Consider the following 12088-nt stretch of genomic DNA (forward strand, 5'->3'; position numbering starts at 1 on the left):
AAGCTTTTTAACTGAACAAGATCTGATTTATAACAGGCAAAACCAACAATGGTGCATTACTTGCAATATTTGGCAAAGTATATGGAAAAAAATTCTTGGCGTAACAAGAGTAATACTAAATAATGGCAAATCCCACAAAGTTTCTCTTCTTTTGACAAAGCCTGTGCTCTTTGCTGCAGGGCTGTCAGAGTCTGTTTGCTCCAGCCAACATGTACTGAAATACCCCTGAGTCATGAGTGAAGGTTTGAAACTGAAGACAAGTGAAATACTGTGCTCAGAAATCTATTAGCATTTGGACTTTGATAGTATAAGGCCAGAGCAAACCTCCTCTCTTGTAACCCATATCTCCTACTAGGCTTAGATCTTGGCATCTTGCAGTGTTAAACCTGACCTCAGAAAAAATCCATCCCTATTGGATCTAAAAAATTGCTGGCTCTGGGCAAAAACTGCCCAGGATTTGTAACAGCCTGGGCTTTGAGCTGCCTTGCCTCCCGGTGCAGACGACAGACTGTTGTGTGCAGCAATTTTCACTTTTCATGTCTGAAAATACATGAAAAAATATTTCATCACAATTAATCACAATTCTAAATAATAAAATATGTGCATGTAATTGCATTATTTTCAGTCCTATAAGGACAGTGAATCTAAGCATTGACATTATGTCTGCACGCCAGCATCGATGGAAGGCTTCACTTAGATTGCCTGACAAGAGTAATATTTTCAGGAAAGATGGGGGAGAGGATACAACTGGAGACTCTTGACAGATATAATGTCAAGATCTACAAGCAACCATTTACCATATATATCTTTGATGTTCAGTCCATACTAAAACATTTGTCAATGTGTTGCCACACTAAAAATATAAAAATTCCCTGTTTCTGCAATGTTAGTCATACCTAAGCCCTGCTAAACCATCCAAGTGAATCAAGAATGAGTTCTGGGCGGCAGCATGAGCCAATACTAAATGGCACCACAAGAAAAAAAAAAAAAAAAAAAAAAAAAAAAAAAAAAAAAAGCCTGCATCATAACGGGCCTGGGCCGACCGCCAGGCGCCTGAAGAAAACCTACCGGCGCTATAGGCAGGTGGAAAAAAAAAAAAAAAAAAAAAGCACATCAGAAGAATGGACAAAGGTTTGTTAGTGGCACTTCAAGGTTATGCTACCTCTTCAAAGATTGGCCAGTCATGGTTTAAAGTGGAACAGGATAAACAAGAAACAGGTAGATATCTGTGGACACTACTGTTACTATCAATTGCCAGCCAATGGCAAAATTTGAACCTATGCTATCAAAAACATAAGACCCATATGCTGATCACTCGACTAATCGTAATGGTACTACACCCATAGAAACATAATAAAAAGTTTAAATATATCATTCAAAATTTCAACCTTTTTACATACTTTTTTTTTGAGATATGAAGCCTACTGGTGTAACAGTTGAATATTGAACTCAATTTGTATGCAGAGATGTGAAGTATGTTATTAAGCTGTAATGTTTCCAACACATTAGTTGTGATTAAAGCAACACGGAATAGTAACTAAAGAGGATAAATTATCACTGAGAACAAGAGGTTCCTTACTATATTGTGGTGAGCTTGATGGCCGAGTCGAGTTTCCTCCAACCCCATCAAGTTCACAGCCTGTTGAGAGGCAATTTTTTAATCAAAGTGAAAAATGGATGCAAATGGTCACTAAAACTAGTTATTATACTTGGTGTCACAAATTTGGGCAAAGAATTTAGGGAAGGACTCCCGGACTTGGCGTCACTGATGAGGTAAATGATCTCGTGCACTCATTGGGCTATAATACATACATTGTTATAATGTGTATTATTGTCTTGTTACTATATATTACCAACTGATAATGGAAATACACGTCAGGATTAATCATCAAATACAAGGAAAAAAGAATCATGTATGGAAATTGTGAACTTTTAAGTTCATGTAACAAACAAAGTTTATTATACACAAAAAGGTTGGATACTTCAGATGTAAAAGATTTTTGGATATAACATCACCCCCTTCCTCCATATTGGTTCTTTAAAGCAAGGGTTGACTACAGCTGATTATTATTTGCGGCAGGTTTCATGACACTTTTTTTAGTGCAAAGCATCTGGAAATCAATGATCATTATAAGGAATACTTCTCATGAGTAGCTACTAAAACTTGACAACCTAGAAGGATGCACCATCAGACTGTAAAGGATAGATATATTATAAGACATAGCTACATTGGTGGATCCAAAGGGGGGCCCAGGCTCCCCCAATGGTCCTGAGTGATACAGGAAAACTAGCTCAAAAGCGCGCTGTGGCTAAAACAATGCTTTGGCACAAAGTCCAGGCCGTTATACCCATTGATTTAGATCAATCCACCAGTTTTTCAAGACCAGGACTGCCTAGAATGGCTAATCGGTAATGCTAATGCTCCTTCCACCCGCAAAAAGTCTGACGTCCTCCTAAAAACTCATTTCCTGGATCTACACCCAAAGACATACCGTAACATGGTTCAGTGATCATGGACAAAAAAAAATGTTAAGACAATCAATATCCAATCATTTCAGGATACATAAATCAGCATCCATATGAAGGAATTCTACAACTTAAAAGTGATGTTGAGCAGGGCATGTGTTAAGTGACTTGCACAGTCTATTTTGTGAAGTCATAATTAGATTAATAACACAACAATCAACAAACACTAGATGAAGTATTCATACCAAAATCAGTACATGGAGCTGGTGCACTGCAATGGGAAGCACATTCCTGCAGCTCACCAAGAGGGTTGGATGCTGCCATGTAGTTCAGGGAGTGGCTAAATGTCTTCACCCTTGGCCTCTTTCTTGGCCTCTCCCCCTTCAGCTGCCACATTCTCTTGGATGATATCGGACGTGTTCGGATCTGTTGGGATGTGGTTGTGTTAGATGTGGAATAACATACGACAGTGGAACATGGAAGGAAAGAGTATGTCCACACGGTAAAATACAGAGATGAGGATTGCACTGCATTAGTTGAGTGATTACAAGATGTAAATTGAAATTCTTTGGATACTGAAAGGATGTACGGGGACAACTGGGTGAGAAGGGAGAGAGATGCAGATTTTTGTTATATAGCACGTTACACCAATGAAGACTTAGGACATACATATTCAGAAAGACCACAATTTTGGCTGGTAGACAGAAAAACACTAGATGTCAAAGTGCCAGGACATTGAAGGAAGTAATAATACGAAAAGCAATAATAATTAATGAGTATAAATATATTTCTGATATTTTTGTTTATCTTAATGCTAGTATTGGAATTTTCAAACACTAAGAATATAATAAATAAATATTGATAAATTAATTAAAATAAATACAATAATTGTACTAATACTACCACTAACAATATTAACAGCACTGCACCTAATAGACTGAGCAATAAACTGAGTCTGATATGTAACCATAATTAAACTGTCTCTGTCTGAGTGTTATGTGAAGCTTGCTCCATGCACCATGATAGGAATGGCATAGATGCATGCAGGTTGCTGAGATGCTTACAGTCACCAGCCACTTGTAGATATGGCACCAAAATGTGTTGGAAGCATTGGCAGCCAACTTCCATTTATTTAACTATTATTTTCTTTAAACAAAGGAGACAGCTCAAGAGCAACAAAGCGTACTAGAAAAAAAGCCCCACTACTCGCCACTCCCAAACAGACAAAAGTAGAGTCTTGATACACTCTTCTTGAAGGTCAAATTATAGGCAGGAGGAAATGCGGACAATGGAAGGCTGTTCCAGTTTATCAGTGTAAGGAATGAAAGAGTGGAGATATGCTGGTTAACTTTTGCATAAGATGTTTGGCAAGATAGAACATGCAGTAATTGACTTAAATTAGAAAAGTATAGATTTAGGAGGGAAATGGGCAGGCATTGGTTTAGTAATAGGGTGGTGGGGGAATGGAATAGACTCAGCAATCACATAGTGAGTGCAGGGACGATAGCTTGTTTTAAGAGTAGACTGGATAGCTACATGGACGAGGCTGACAGGTGGTAGTGGGGAGGAATCTGGAGCTGCCGTGTGTAGGCCATTCGGCCTCTTGCCGCGGGAGGAGGGGAGGCATGCAGTTAGCAAGTTCAGAACAGCTGTCAGCGTGAAAATGATTAGAATTTCAACATTATCATTATTTATATATATCACTTACCCCGGGTGGCATCCTTCCGTAATAAATGTAGCTTCACACCAGGCTGTGTCCTCTTTATCACCACAAAGGGACATGATTCGAGGCTCCGGCTGGTAAACGTGGCGGCCGCGGCGGTGTTATGATTTTTGAACGAGGCAGCGTTGCCATCGGAGCAGAGAAAGATATTGCTGCGAATAGCGGTATAATAAACAGTATAAGTTAGACCGAGATAATTATATTCACCCACTCTTTCCCCCTAAAAACCAATGACTCAATGTATATATATCATCATTACTGATGGAAGTCAGCGTGCGTGCTGAAACAATGAGTTTGGAAGAAAAAACATGATCACATAGTTTTAAAGAACGGCAGTAGGGCTACAATTCCTTGGTTCATTCCAGTATGTATACAGAAAGGTTAAACACATAAAACACATTTAACCACACATGCAGAGAAAGTAATATAATTGCGGTATAATAATATAACAATAATAGCATTACTCATGACATGCAGTCAGGCTATATCTACATATATATACACTCTCTCTCTCTCTCTCTCTCTCTCTCTCTCTCTCTCTCTCTCTCTCTCTCTCTCTCCTGCTACACCTCCAATATTTAATCATCTTATATAATTCATCATGCAATTATTTATAGCCAGAAACTCTCGCCAAGTTATTCAAAATTTTTTAGTTATTTTTTTATTTGATAAATATTATCTCTCTCTCTCTCTCTCTCTCTCTCTCTCTCTCTCTCTCTCTCTCTAAAAGTTAACGAGTCATACGAATTTAACAGTGGCAAGTAAAAAGAAAACGAAGTCTTGGGTTAAAAGTTAGTGAGTCCCACGAGTCTTTAGAAAACGCTAATATATATTGTTATTGTTATTAGACTATGATCGAGTACCCACTACCCATATCACCGAGATATCCACTCTTACTAAGTGGTGATCTCTCTCTCTCAGACTGCACCAAATTTTTCTTCACCAACGATGTAGTGCGAGAATGGAATAAGCTCCCATCATCAGTGGTCCAGTGTAACACGATTGACTCCTTCAAAAATAAGCTCGACCGTCACTTCCTTCAACTTAATATCAACTAGAGTAGAAATGCAACGTTTTGGAGTCTTCTGATTAATGTAAAATCACTTAGGTTTAAGGACAGACCACCAAGTCTGGACCATGGGGTCTGTGTGGTCTGATTTTCTATGTAAATCTATGTAAATCTGAATGAAGTGAATATTTATTTTTTCGATAAAAAAATAGCATGTATAGTTATTATGGATGTACTCGATCATAGTCTAATAACAATAACAATATTTATTAGCAACCTAAAAAAAAAATCGGACATGAAGAATTATCAATAAATCCAATAAATAAATCCGAGCAACTGGTACCGGTACCGAGCAATCTGGTACCGGTACCGTACCGTTTAGCTGGTACCGTTAGTACCGGTACTGGTACCGGTACCTGCCCACCCCTAGCCAGTGTCCGTTGGACTTTTGCAGAGAGAGGAGTTATGTATCATTATGAGAGGATAGCCTGTAGTATAGTGTAAAAATCCACGGTACAAATATATACCAAATCGCGGACCACTAATATTTTTTCCCTCTGCCGCGTATTGGTGCACCAATGTACCAGGCATGGGTTGGCGCATATATGTACCAGTTCGCGACGCACTGACGATATAGTCTTGTTCTGCTATTTGGTGTAGTTTTTATGATTATTATACGAGTTTGTGTCGATACAATATCTTACATTCTGATGAGCTGTACATAAAAAAACTATTAATAATGTTTTTTCCCCTCCTTTTCAACAGAAATGGACCCGACCGTCTTTTAAGGAGGGCGATCGGATACCTCATCTGGGCCCGTATCCTCGACAACTATTAATACTAAACTTGGTATTAACTTTCGACTTTGGTATTAACTTCACTCTCAAAGTGTATCCTCAACAACTATTAGCCTCCATTCTTCCTCTTCTTCTTTTGACCTGTCCTCCTCCTCTCGGGCGTCTCTCCTGTTTATTCACACACTTTTCCTTTCAATTGTGCTGTGTAGCTTAATTTTTCTTCACTGCAATATACTATCACAACTTTTCAGTTTGTTGCTGGAATAACTTACTGACATTGCTTATCCGTGCACTTATTCAAGCATTTGTGCCATTTTTTCCCAGCACTGCATCTCCATCCAACACGTACTGTGCGATGGTCCCGTTGTCCTCCTCCAGCCTCTTAGCCCACTCCTCCCTGGTGCTACTAATAACTCCCCTCTCTGCCTCTCATAGTTGCTGCATTTTACTATTGGGTGTTCCACCGATTCTTTCTCCCCTGTCCTACAGCTACAGTTTTGGTTTCCCCCTTCCCTATTCCTGCCATTTAGCTGCGGGGTTCTCGTTCTTGCTTTAAACATCAGCTTGCTCCCCCAGTCTCCTACATGCCAGTCTACTCCCTCTAGCTTCTGTGTCTTGCTGTACCATCTTAATGTCGACTCTTTTACTCTAAAATTCATAGGCCCAGCCTAGGCAGGTGGCACACCACCTGTTCATCTTCCCTTTTTTACAACAAAGGCAGCTCAAGGGCACAAAAAAAGAAAACAATAATAAAAAAGCCCACTACTTGCTGCTCCCAAAAAATAATTAAAAGAGGTGGCCGAAAGAAAGATCAATTTCGGGAAGAGAGGTGTCCTGATACCCTATCAGGCTGATGGATAAATGGGTTTTTTGGGAAAGCAAACTCTTTTAACTTAGACATTAGATACTTGCCTGTGTCCCAGGGTAATAGGTTCTCACTTGACGCAGGCTTGAGGGCCAGAGACAAATAAGCGCTGATGAACAACACACTTGTGAGACCAACACTAGCATGTTGTTCCATGGTGTGGGATCCTTACACACACACACAAACATTTATAAGTTAGCACTAATCAACACCAAGGTGGCTCGGTTCATTATAAACAATGAACTTGAACATCAGGCACCATAACACAGATCAAACAACAGATTAATATGTAACCTCTTCACATGTGCAGACAAGCACACACTTAAAATTCTGTATAAGATCACATACACTTACATTGACATTGACCCACACACATACTTACAGGACGCAAACAGTCAGCGTACTCGTAACACAGCCAAAAATACCAAACATATCACACAAACACTGACACATGTACGGACTCATACTTTCCACGCACCACACGTGACTGGAACAGCCTCCCCCTACAGACTTTAGACTGCAGTACAATAGACTCATTCAGAAAACAAATACACACTCACTTGTCACAACACACCAAGACTAACTAGTAGTACACCTATTCATTTCCCTTCCCTACACACTCGGCACCCCAGTTCCCCCAGCAGCCAACACAAATATCCGTGTTATGCACCTGTACTGGTGCCCTGTGCATTATGTGGTGCCCCGAGGGCTGCGACACCACTCGTGTCATCATCATCTTCACCGGCAATATTTTCCGATGACAACAGCGGTATCGACCGCTAAAACACAACACGGACTCCAACACATGATTGTCCCCACTGTTCATTTACCAACCTATACACAATTGTAATTGCCCATTAACGCACCCGCTTATCTCTCTAAGCCAAAACACAATCACCGCGGCCAAACCACGATCAGCCGCGGAACAAAATGTTATGAAAACAAAGCTGCGTCACCGCGTGAATTAAGCATGTCGGTTAGGTAGATTATTGTATGAGCTCGGTGTGAGTTTGATGTATGACTCACACGCCTGACGTATTACCCTCGCGATGTCTGCCTATATAAGAAGCATTTTCTCCAGGCTTGACCTCAGATTAACCAGCACTCTGTTCGTTGCTGGACACTCAGTTGTCCTTCCCTAGACAACATGGGTAGAACATTCATCGTTGCTACTGTGAGTATGGAGTGAAGAATTACCATAGAGGAAAGCGTATCTAACATATCTATTGTGTTCTATTATCTTAGTTTTACTTAGGATTATATTTCTATGATACTTTATTGTGTGAGTTTTTACTCAATATTATACCAGTGTTAACGTCAGTAACCAATAGTGAAAGAAAACCTGAAGACTCATTGAGTCTAGTAAGCCAGTCGCTGGTTTAAACAATATTTTTACCCTCTGTAATATTAAGTAGTATTAAGGTAGAATAAAATACATATAAGAAAGGCGACACCGTTTCATCACCCCATTTACGAACTCCTTTAAATACTCCTAAAGTACTAGAATTTTAAGTCAAGTGTCACTAATACAAACAGTGTGTCGTCGCCCTGTGTGACCCGGGATTGCGGGTTACAACATTGGTGTCAGGTGTGGGGTGGTGAAACATGTGGTGAAACATGTGGTGAAACATGTGGTGAAACATGTGGTGAAACATGTGGTGAAACTTGTGGTGAAACATGTGGTGAAACTTGTGGTGAAACTTGCGATTTATATTGGTTTATATTGGTATTGTACTGGTGTATGTCCACATCCGAAAGCGAGGGAGAAGACAGTTATTCTTGGAATTACGGGAATAAGACTTTAGAGTTAAAAATGCCAGACGAAGGCAAGAACCCTCCCCCCACCAAAGGAGATGGAAAATCGATCACCCTTGCCCATGATGATCTTGTCACGCTACTTAGCCGTCATACCTTGAATGATTTTAGTAGAGTGCAGGGACTCTTATATTTTTGTGGTGGAGAAGAAAAAAGTAGCAAAGCACCAAACCTCCCATGCCATAAGCTAGCAAAGAAATGGATAGAGGATATTGAAAGCCGGACACAGGCAAATTGGGACACTACCGGAAAGATTGAGTTAGCCAAACAATATGCCCTGGGAGCAGCGCGCGATCATCTCCTCGGTTGTATCACTAGATGTGGACAGGATTGGGAAAAAGTAAAGGAAGACTTCCTACGTGTGTTTCCCACAGTAAGGACCTTTTCGGTCCTCCAGAAAGAATTGGGAGAGGCAAAACGGCGGACAGGAGAAAACATCCGCACCTTCCTCATCCGCCTGGAGACATTGAGAGACGAGTTGATCGCTCTCAAGCCTGACAATGCCAGTTTGCTAACTGAGATAACCGCTTTACGGCTCAGAGAGGCTTTCCCTCCGGCCCTCTTACTCATCCTAACGGAGGAAGAAAAGGGGGACCCACAGAAGGTATTAAAGAAAGGGTATGAGTATATTAAAGCTTATCCAGAGTCGAAGCTATCCGATGCCGATATCGCCAAAGAAATAAAAGTGCTGAACGTCTGTTCCACCCAGGCATCCGGACCCAAACATGTCTCACAAGCCCGTCCTCCACGCCCTCCAGGCCAGTCACGTTACCCGATACCCCAAAGGGGAGGACGGCACGCCACGCCACCTACATGTTATGCTTGTGGGTATGTAGGACACATGGCTCGCGATTGCACATATGGAAGGCAATATAGGGGTGCCTACCACCCACCAACGGGCTCTCGGTACCCTCAGTACCAGCCCACTCGAAACAGGCGTCAGCCTGTCTCGCCTTGCGCTGCCTGGCGCCCGGAGTACACGGCCGGTCCCTCACCCCGTAGCTCCTGGGTTAACCCTGACCACGAGAAGAACAAAAAAAAAACGACCCCAGAGTAGCTGCGGCAGTCCACGGCCCTACCAACGCCCTCACGTTGAGATTGTGCGTAGGCGCTAATGCACAAAAGGAGATGGTTTACGCAATGCTAGACACAGGAGCAGGAGCGTCCCTAATAGAAGAAGATTTATTTAGGAAGGTAGGCGGGAAGATGATAGTTACAGAACCTCTCTCCATACAAGGGGTAGATCGGACTCAAATCCCTAATAAAGGAATAGCCGAAGTAGTAGTAGACTTTGGGCACGGAGAAATTATAGAAAAGTTTGTAGTAATATCACAAGGTATAGTGTTACCAACAGCAGTTTTGTTGGGCCTAGAATTTATGTGGAGACAAAATGTGGTAGCTGCACCGCTGGACACACCTGGGCAGTTTAGTGTAATGGTGGGCGCCTACCCAGTGGAAGTACATTCCCTGGCTGCGGACGATATGAGCCCGTACCCAGAAGATTGACTAACCGACCATAAACCTACTTTAGACGAGATGGAGGAAGTACCAGTGAAAGCATACGCTATTAACGTGGCGTCCTTGCTACCAGGCACGGCAGGGTATGTCACTCTGGAGGCAGAGATTGGCAGAGCCCAGCAAGCCTTATTTCTCCCAAGGTCCAATGATATCCCTTCTTCATTTTTATTTCCCGGGTTAGTAACCTTAACTCCTAACGTCAAACAAACCAAAGGTAAATTCATCATTCCCTATGCTAACCCAACTGAAGAAACTATTGAGATGCCAACAGGTGAAGTGATGGGACACATTTATTCTTGTCACTCAGAATACTATCAATCATCGACTAATGAATGTGTAGCGGCTGTCACAAAAACAGCTACAAAGCCGCCTGTCACCCAGTCAAGTAAGCAGATGGTACTCGATAAGCTGATAGACGAGCTATTTTTACCCTCACAACGGGAAAATTGCTGGCTGAAGGGCTTAACCCGCAAGTATCCTGATGTGTTTGCTCTAAAAAACGAGCCACTCACTATTACCCCCTATTATGTTCACACTTTAAGGCTAAAAAATGACAAGCCTATATATAAAAAGCCATACCCAATACCAGTAAAATATCATAAAGAAATAGAGATTCAGCTCAAGGACCTTGAGGCCCAGGGTATTATACGCCCTAGTGCGTCACCCTACAGCGCACCTCTAGTCCCTGTTGCTAAAAGGATGGTGGAGTCAGACTTTGTCTCGACTTCCGCGCTCTGAACGATGAATTGATTGATGACAAACATCCACTCCGTAACATTAACATAAATTTGCAACAGTTATGGGAAAGTAATGTATTCACCTCCCTTGATTTGCGCCAGGGCTACCACCAAGTCCCATTGGCAGAGGAATCTAAACACTTGACAGCCTTCACGACACCTTATGGCCTCTATGAATTCACTACAGTCCCCTTTGGATTAAAAACAGCACCTGCAGCCTATCAACGGATCATGAATCAAGTTCTCATAGGTCTGACAGGAAGAATTGTACATGTATACCTTGATGATTTGATAGTACAAGGGAAAGACATGGACCATCACCTAAAGAACCTCCATGCCGTCTTGGACAGACTGCAGAAGGCTCACCTGTCCTTAAGACTAGATAAGTGTTCCTTTTCAAAGAGCAAGTAGATTATCTGGGTCACATTGTTAGTGCTTCTGGCTTGAAGCCTCAGCCCTCAAAGGTACAGGCGGTGCAACGACTCACTCCGAAAACAGTCAAAGAACTTCAAGGTTTCCTGGGATTGGTTAACTTTTATAGGAAATTCATTAAAGACTTTGCCAAGATAGCATCCCCACTTAATAATTTACTCAAAGGGAGGAAAGTAACCAAGAACGATAAGACACATCTGGAGTGGAATGAAGAGGCATTGCATGCATTTAGCACACTAAAGAACAGTCTAACGACTGACATTGTTTTAGCCTTTCCGGATTTCCGGAAGCCTTCAATCTCACCACAGATGCGTCAGATAAGGCAATAGGTGGTGTGTTGCAACAAAGGATGAAAATGGTAGTTTACGTCCCATAGCATATTTTAGTAGAACCCTGAATGGAGCAGAACGTAACTACTCAGCGGTAGAGAGAGAAGCTTTAGCAGTCATCTATGGCCTCAGTACTAACCGACCCCTTATCTTGGGTTATAGGATACACATCCTGTCGGACCATAGACCACTGACTTGGCTGTTAAAAGCACAGTACCTAGCAGCAGGATTGCACGCTGGCAGACACTTCTAGGAGAATTTGACTTTAGTATTGATTATCTCCCAGGCTCCAGCAACATGGTAGCAGATTTTTGTCAAGGATTAGGAATCAGGAGAGCGACGTGATAGAAGGCGAATTGGATGCTCGAATTATGTCTGTCACCCTTACGGGTGGACA

The sequence above is a fragment of the Eriocheir sinensis genome, unplaced genomic scaffold (genome assembly GCF_024679095.1).
Source record: "Eriocheir sinensis breed Jianghai 21 unplaced genomic scaffold, ASM2467909v1 Scaffold606, whole genome shotgun sequence".
NCBI classification, from domain to species: Eukaryota; Metazoa; Arthropoda; class Malacostraca; order Decapoda; family Varunidae; genus Eriocheir; species Eriocheir sinensis.